The 9151-nt window shown below is 42.1% G+C and overlaps 1 protein-coding gene and 1 pseudogene across 2 annotated transcripts in view; one reads left to right on the forward strand and one right to left on the reverse strand.

Annotated features, from left to right (window-relative positions):
- LOC147034514 (uncharacterized) overlaps positions 1–8583 on the reverse strand; it is an 8901-nt pseudogene extending 318 nt beyond the window's left edge. Inside the window, exons 1-3 of the transcript XR_015059109.1 lie at positions 6213–8583; positions 5452–5729; positions 1–5386 (exon numbers count right to left, since the gene is read on the reverse strand). The exon at positions 1–5386 is cut by the window's left edge and continues 318 nt beyond it. The product of XR_015059109.1 is annotated as an uncharacterized LOC147034514 (transcript). The remainder of the gene's footprint in view (positions 5387–5451; positions 5730–6212) is intronic.
- The window catches only part of LOC147034512 (E3 ubiquitin-protein ligase TRAF7-like), a 140703-nt gene that overhangs the window by 21046 nt on the left and 110506 nt on the right, over positions 1–9151 (forward strand). The gene's annotated exons all lie outside the window — the stretch shown is intronic.

Consider the following 9151-nt stretch of genomic DNA (forward strand, 5'->3'; position numbering starts at 1 on the left):
AACATTGTCGGCATGTCCGCTAAGTGCCACAGCAATTTCATAGGGATCGTGTGACGGCGAGCCGAGTTTTTAGTGTGCAAGCTTGGTATTATAATGGAGATACATACATATATATATATATATATATATATATATATATATATATATATATATATATATATATATATATATATATATATATATATATATATATATATATACATAACAGGTTTGTAAACCTTATGAAGGTGACTTCAGTGCTTGGTGTCTCATTCAGTGTCAGAGTCATCATGAAGGGCAAATGCAGCAGCTGTCTTCGTGCGCTCATTCCTCATTCCAGTTTAGCTGATATTTTGGAGAGTAGCAATTGAAGGGTTGAACTCATTGCTTCATTAGCAATATCTATATTAATTCTTGTCTGATAGGAACTGGGGTCGGACGACAACTGCTTATATTCCTGTGCAACCTTCTTGGCAATTCGTTCCATGGAAACATCAATGGCGTCATCTTCATCTGATGCTCCCAAGTTGATCGCAGTAGACGCTCTGCTGCGAAACAAGATTAAACTAGAACGGGCACTCGGTAGAGCACATACCTTCGCCGCCGCAACTTTTTTCCGGGCACATTTGAAAAACGTCATTTTAAAACGTCCATGACGTCACAACCGTCAGTCCGATTGATGTCAAATTTGGTGTGTAACCTCCTTGAAGGCAGTCCAACAAAATGGAATGATAAACACTGAAAAATTAAAAAGTTGAAAAATGACGTCATCTTTTGACGTCATTTTGACGCACTTCCGGGGATGTCACGTCCAATCGGGGACTACCATTCTGAAAGCTCGTAGTTCACTGAACGTTTTAACGTTAGTTTCATGTCAATAGCTCTATTAGATCTGAAGCTATGCCTTCAAGTATATTTTGACCTTGAGTGTGACCTTGACCTTGACTACAGAGTTAATTGGCAAAACCTGTACATCAATAAACAGATATTTTGGTACTGATCCTTATGCCTGGATTTGGGAGACTTTGCTTGATAAATTATATAGATATTTGAATGTAAAATATCAGGACATTTTAGCCACAATTGAATAACGTCATGTTCAAACGTCAATGACGTCATAACGGTCATTCCGATCGAAGTCAAATTTGGTGTGTGACGTCCTTAAGGTAAGTCCTACAAAACAGTATGATCAAAACTGATGAGATCGAAAATTTACATCATCTTGTGACATCATTTAGACGCACTTCCGATGACGTTACGTCAAATCCGACAATATGGCGGTGGTTGCATGTCGATAGCTGTATTATGAAGGAAGTTATGCTCAAAAGAGTGTTTTTGACCTTTTCATGACCTTGACCTTTGACCCGATCGCTCCCAAAATCTAATCAAATCGTCCTTGGATGCTCACGAATCATCCCACCAAATTTCATGCAATTCGGTTTAATACTTTCTGAGTTATGTGAATAACAAACAAACACACATATTCAAAATAAATAAATACACAGCGACCAAAACATAACCTTTCGCAGAATGCGAAGTTAACTAGCGACACCTTTACCAGACAGAACCAGAAGCTCAGAGCCAAGTATATCCAACAATTTGGATAACAGGGTTCGTCGAGAGTATAGCTTTCCTCCATGATCCTTGTACATATTGTTACGTTTGAGGGGGGGGGGGGTATGCATTCAAAGGGTAATTAGGATGTTTAATTAGGTATGCCATGCTGTTCGAGTTTACCAGGATCTCGATGTAATAAGTAGTAATTCAGTGGTGATAAGTTGTCTAGTAAATGTTCATTTCTTCAAGGGGGAAATGATAAATGTCACGTAATTAGATAGGGACACGGGATAGGGTAAGTGTGTCTGCGTAAACCCCTTTTGGTATTCTCTGAAGACTGGCCGTGACGTCACAGGACAGAGCAGCGGATGGCTCCTCCCCGTGATCACGATTGGCAGAAGGCGACGGCAGTGGGCCAATAAACGGCTCGATTGGAGGTGACGAGGGCAGAAGGATAAAAAAGGTTCTGTTCGGGGTCGAAAAGGAAGAAGAAGATTACAACCAGAACGCTCGTGTTTTTTTGGTGTGGAACCTGTGGCGGCAGAGAGCGTCCTGGTTGCTGTGCTGATTCAATCGTGCTCTTGATCGTGTCTGGGAACCTTGCTGAGCCTCGTGCCTCACCTTGGTTGGCTCTGGGGTTCTGCTGACTCGGAGTGCGGGGTCGGGCGGCGGGTGGACCTGCCTCCCTCTCCTGCTCGCGGCTTGGCGCCAGAACTGGTTCCCTGGCGGCTGTGAGCGGACTTGGGCCAGGACCAGGAGGTCGACAGCACCGCGGTTTCTCCTGCCCCCCCCCCCTGGCGAGAGCGAGGCCGGCTCCGATCCAGGGACAGTTGCGTCCACACCACGGTCCAGCCTGACCACCAGAGATAGCTACGTTTTGTGTGTGTGTGTGTGTGTGTGTGTGTGTGTGTGTGTGTGTGTGTGTGTGTGTGTGTGTGTGTGTGTGTGTGTGTGTGTGTGTGTGTGTGTGTGTCTGCTTGGCGCCTTAGAGGGATTGAGAACTGTATATTCATTGGAATTGTCTGTGTTTTTCCCCACGCCCGATCCCACACCATCCCGTCGAATCGCCCTGGATCCCTCTTCTTGCCGAGTCTTGTTATTTCCAGTAATTATAAAAAAGGAATAAACATCATCAACTCAGTGAAAAGTGACTCGTGCCACCTTCCTCGTCCCGTTTGCGGTAGAGCGATTAGAACCGCCATGTTTGGGTTATAAACAAATAAATCGCCTCCATCGTTTCGGCTCATTCTACGTTGGCGGGACTGTTCAAGTCCCGTGGACGTCACAATATTGTAGACTTCTACTGAATTCCAGATGCGCAACATATTGTTTTTCATCGATAGGATGGTAGAACTGACAGCTGGCTCAATGTCCTGAGTTTCTCTGCCACTGTGTGCTGCTGCAACAGAACGGGGTGCCATGAAGGACTTTCTGCAGTCATCGTGATATCTCACATCAGCAGCATGAAGATCGCTGATTGCGCCCATTAATCGTATCTTGAACTGGCGTCCTTCATCCTGGCAGGAATCGATAACATCTAGAATAGTTTGTTTGAAAGTTGTCCGATCAACACGATCTGCAGTCCCACAAAGGAGAACTCGCCGCCGACGATTAGGATTCTTCTTATCAAAGTCCATGATGCACTTTTCTCCGCAAAAAATGCAATGTTTTTTAAAGTCAAATACTGTCGTCTTTGAATGGCGGCTTCTTTTGCTTGTTGAAGCATCTTCCAAACAGACATTACTCATTTGTTTCAAGTGTCTTTCTATGTGTGAGCATGATGCGTAAGTTGACACACAGTCTCTATGGCATTTGAGCTCGATAGATTGGTCTGCCTGTAATCTCTGTTCAAGCTCTTCATGTATACCATCTTGTCTTGCTTTGCTTGACCGGATGATACTTTGCACTCTGTCTGGACCAACTGTTTCCAGAGGTTTTCCAGATTTAGTTGCATTGCAGGGACTGAAGAAACAGTCGCCCATGGTGATGGAGCCTCAACCTGTAACAATAGAGGTAATTATAAACATTTAATTTCTTTGTTCGTATTTTAAAAAATACACCCGTGCGGGAGTGACGGTCATCTCTGCGAGAAAATATATAGCCTCCTGAAGGTAGGGCAGTTTTTGCAAACTTTGAAGTCACGTGACGCGAAAGCGAAATTCAAAAATCCATCCCGACCAAATTTAGATATTGTCCCATACATTCATATGCCACAATCAAATTCAAGATCACTTGTGAAATGTAGGAGGCGATAGATTTTCAAAATCGTCATTTTCGCAATTTTTTGCCAACTTTGAAGTCACGTGACACTAAAACGAAAGGGAATATCGAAAATCCGGCCTGACCAAAATTTAGATATTGTCCCATAGATTCATATGCTACAATCAAATTCAAGATCGCGAGAGAAATGGCGGAGAAGATAGAATTTGAAAAATCGTCATTTTCGCAACTTCAAAGGCCTCGTGACCTTGACCTTCGGTGACCTTGAAAGTCATACCATCGTGTACGTCTCATCGACCTCCATCAGGATCACTAATGACCAGATCTCCCGCTTCAACTTCATTGTGAACAGACGGATCGTCACCTCTCCTCTCAACACCAATATTATTAGGTCATGCTCGAAGAGATGACCTAAAAATTCAGGAAACAGGTTCCACCCTGTGTACTTTTAAAAATCAATAAAATACACAGTTGCTTTCAGAGAGATAATGTTAAATAAATAATTAAAAAAAACTTGCTTGCAAATATTGATCATTCAACTGTATCAGAAGACATTACTCTTATAGCAGGGTTTCCCGTTCCAGACTGTCTCAAATTAGTGGGTTTGTCCTTTGGCTTTCGGGCATGCTTGACTGCATTGAACTTTAGAAGCTGTGCCAAGCTTAGTGCAGCTGGGTTAGAAGGTTGGTATGCCTGGTCCTTAATGCTTGGACCCCTCCAGTATCATGTTGACTAATGATATAAGTGAACTAGGCACAGATTCCTCCTGACATGTTGCACGAAATGAACCATCAAATGGCTTGGATTTATCAAACAGATGTCCACGGACTATTTGAGCCGCCCGTGCAAGGTGCACTGCATCACTGTCACTGTCCTGTTGACACACCTTTGCTAAGGCATGTCCAATGTCCTCATCAAACATTAGCAAAATGTCTCTGCCTTTTTTAGTTGCTCTCATGGCAGGAAAATGGGCAAGAATTCGCTGCTTGAGCCTTGCAGATTGTATGTGGCTTTCCTGCTTGATTCCTAGTTGGTCCAGCCTGGAGGAATACAGGTTTGATAGATCAGCTTGCTTAAATACAGGAGCAATGGTGGCATCCTCCAAACGGGTTTCCTCAATATATGTCAAGTTCTGCAAATGCTATGCCATAGAGCATGTTATCAAGATTCTTGGTGCCTTCCTGCTCAGTTTGGACCATGGATGCATGATAATAGAGAGAGGCTAAGCACTTTGCATGGTATTTTGCTTCAAGAGCCACCATATCTACGCCACTGAGACATCTCAGCAAGTCATCGTCTTCTCGAAGTGCAGCACACTCTCGAACACGTTTGTCTGTTTTGAAAGTAGAAACCTCATGAAGTTTCTCTTTTCCAGATGACCACCCACAGAAAAAGCAGAGATCTTGAGAAATTGATGCAGAACTTGACCGAGTGTGCTTAGAAACACCAGATGTACCTTCACCTGCATCATCAGCCGGTATATCTTGAGAACGCTTCCTTGCACTTTCGTTTTGTATTGTTGTACATAAGCCTGCACGACCTATGCCAACGTGCATTATGAGCAATGAAAGCTGCCTCGACACCATGAGCTTCGTCCAATGTGTCAATGTTTATCGTGCTAGGCAGCAGATTAAACTGATATAAGTGAATGATATAAGTGAACTCGGCACAGATTCCTCCTGGTTATTATTATAACCGAGGTTATTAAACTCGAGGAAATTATCAGCCAATGTTTTGTACCCTACGAGTGTTGCTTCACCTTGTTCACCTTTTCGTTGACTGGGAAACTGAACCTTTTCAGTGGTGTTCTGTTGCCAAAGAATGCAGAGTTCCCACTGAGTAACTCGACCCATTTCAGCATCTGGCTTCAATGGATCCACAAGTTTGATGCACTTTGCCATCTCCAGTTGCAGATGAACGGGCCTATGTAGGGTTGATCACTTGTGCAGTCACCATAACAATGGATGATGTCCCTGAAATGAGTAGATGCATAACAACTACCAGTTTCATAGTTTGATCAATATTTTAAAGCATCAAAAATTTATTTGTCTCTGAAATGTGAGCATAGACCTTTAGAGCAAAATAGCTGCGGATGGTGGGATTTCAACATGGCAGCCACAATTTTCAAACATTTAATGTCACCATTGCATTCCGAGAGCCCCAAAATGTAGTTATAGGCGTTTCAACTGTCTTGATATCTGTACTAATTTAGGAGATATTTAACAAAACAGGTCCACAGTGGCAGCCATTTTGAAATCCAAGATGGCCGCCATACAGGGTGCAATTTCCGGTGGACCCTGGACTAAAAATCATTGTATGGTGTTACTCTAACCATGTGCCAAGTTTCATGCTTTTAAGGGAAAGTGCACAATCGACATGTTTTTTTGAGCTAAGCCGCCCCACTATTACTTAAAACTCAGTTCTCCATGTTTCTTTCATTACAAGCCTCAACTTACTTAATCAGAAACAGCTCATGCTGTGGATCTTCTGAGGCCAGCCATTTCTTCACAACTGTACTGGGGATAAACGGCTCTGCACAAGTTATTTTCAGTTTTGTTGTTGTTGTACAACTGCACTGCAAAAACACAGATCGGCGTGGACAAATTCAGGGGTGTAGGGTTATGCTAATTTGCATATTAATGAGCTAAATTTTAATGTTATCAAATTGTAAGTGGGTTTATCATGACCAGTGGCCCTAAAAACATGGGTTTGGACACCTCAACCAGGCTGTTTGGATGCTTACTTCTGGAGATATTAAGAAAAATTATTTTGATAATGGTGACTGCTAATTTGCATATTGAGCAAAATTTAAATGTTATTAAATTTTAAGTGGGTTTATCATGACCAGTGACCCTAAAAATATGGGTGTGGACACCTCAACCAGGCTATTTGGACGCTTACTTTTGGAGATATTAAGAAAAATAGTAATTTCGACAGTGGCCACCGCTAATTTGCATATTAATGATTTTCTACATAAATGCTCAAGGGTGCCAGAGTGGCATCAATCGGAATATTCATTCAGATGGTGTGGTGATCACAAAAATTGTGCGGACCCTAATGCACGCTTTTCTGGCCAACACTCGGAACAATTGTAAAAGCATTGCACAATCCACCTGGGACACATCGATGGTGTCTTGCTCAAAGTCAGGAAATAGACAATGGATAGACATTCGACTGATAGAAATCATGGCTGCCATGCAAATATTTGGCATTTGTTTTTTTTTCTTCACTTAGTGCCAATGTGGTTACCAAGACACACAGGATGTCAGACCTATGAGGTCTGCACTTGACATGTCTGGCAAAACAGCTACCAAAAAAAAAGAAAAAAAAAAAAGGTATGTTGTGAAGAAGCCGAATGTGAACGGGTGGCCATAAAGTCTGTAAGCATAGGCGAACATACATTATAAATGGTTTATTGACATTACATTGCAAGATATGTTCAATGACATGACATGACATGTTGAATGTGTTGTCCTTCATGAGAAATGCACAGTTGAATGTGCTGTGCAAAATTGCAATGAACGCGGCACATTAATGTTAGCATTTCCATCAATCCCTGCACATGCATCCGTGATGCATTGCCTCAGATGATTAGTGTGATTTTCACCGAAACCTGTACCTTAAGCATACCCCAGAAGATGGAATCAAGGGGGTTCAGATCTGGTGAGCGTGCAGCCCACTCCACAGGGCCACGTCATCCAATCCAGTTTGGGAAATTATCATTCAACCATTCCCTCACCGCTCTGGGGAAATGGGGTGGTGTGCCATCCTGTTGGAATCACTCTGGGAGACCTTCACCAAGTGCAGGCATCAATTGGTCATGTAACATGGTCGGATATGTCTCGCCAGTTAAGTTACTTCAAAGAAAAACGGTCCCAAGACATGTGCCCGCCACAAGCCACACCACGCAACCACCTTCGCCACTCCTTATTTTGTTGGAGGTTCAGTACGGATTGCCTCTGGTCGCAAGACATGTTTTTCTTGATCACCTCCCCATTCTCATAAAAATTAGCTTCGTCGCTGAACAGCAGTCTTCGGTAAAGCGGGCGTTATTGTCCTGGTGATCCGAGAACTGTGCACACATTTCCATAAGACGGTCACGATCATCCTCAGATAATTTACAGGACTTGCATTTTGTACAGGAGAAAGTTATCCACCTTGAGAATGTTTTGGACAGTACTGCGAGGCACCCCGTTTCATGGATGTCCGGCAAGTTGACTTCTTCAGCCTGGCTATTACCTTCGTTATATGACTGGTTCGTTCACCTCGTCGGATATGGAAGGTCGTCCAGAACGGAGTTTGTCCAACACACTGCTTGTATCCATAAATTTTTGAAGCAGCTTCCCCACTGTGCTATGGGAGAGGGCAGCTCTTGGAGGACTTTCGAAGTGCTCTGCGAGCCGTAGATATGACCAGCCCTCACGTCCACTCAGCAGTATCACCGCAACGCATTAGTCAAGGATATTTTCAAACCAACAGAACGACAAGATCTATGTTTCCAGACTTTATGGCCACCCTGCAGTATCACCGCAACGCATTAGTCAAGGATATTTTCAAACCAACAGAACGACAAGATCTATGTTTCCAGACTTTATGGCCACCCTGCAGGACCAAAATAAGCAAGAAGGTATATACAGAATTGTGCTACTACATGGAAAACAGCAACCACTTTAGATGATGAACTTATGTCGCAACACACCGTCTCCACAGTCTGTACCAAATATGAAACATGAAAATTGAAAACTTCGGGAGTTAGAGTGCGGACAGGAACGGAATCACATAATACACCCCGATATGTATGTATATATATATATATATATATATATATATATATATGTATATGTATATGTATATGTATATGTATATGTATATGTATATGTATATGTATATGTATATGTATATGTATATGTATATGTATATGTATATGTATATGTATATGTATATGTATATGTATATGTATATGTATATGTATATGTATATGTATATGTATATGTATATGTATATGTATATGTATATGTATATGTATATGTATATGTATATGTATATGTATATGTATATGTATATGTATATGTATATGTATATGTATATGTATATGTATATGTATATGTATATGTATATGTATATGTATATATATATATATATATATATATATATATATATATATATATATATCGGGCGTATAAAAATGAAGTGGAAATAATATTTTTAAAATACAGAACTGAATTTGTGGAAAATCATAAAGCTAGTTTTGTTACAAAGTTAAAAAAACATTGGCAAGGGGAAGGGGAGGAGTGCGGAGAAGAAGGGGGAGGGAGGGAGCGCGGAGGGGAAGGGGAGGGAGGGAGCGCGGAGGGGAAGGGGAGGGCGCGCAGAGGGAAAGGGGAGGGCGCGCGGA

Source organism: Eptatretus burgeri, chromosome 1 (genome assembly GCF_056783735.1).
Source record: "Eptatretus burgeri isolate ZD-2024b chromosome 1, Ebu_testis_v1, whole genome shotgun sequence".
Taxonomy (NCBI): Eukaryota; Metazoa; Chordata; class Myxini; order Myxiniformes; family Myxinidae; genus Eptatretus; species Eptatretus burgeri.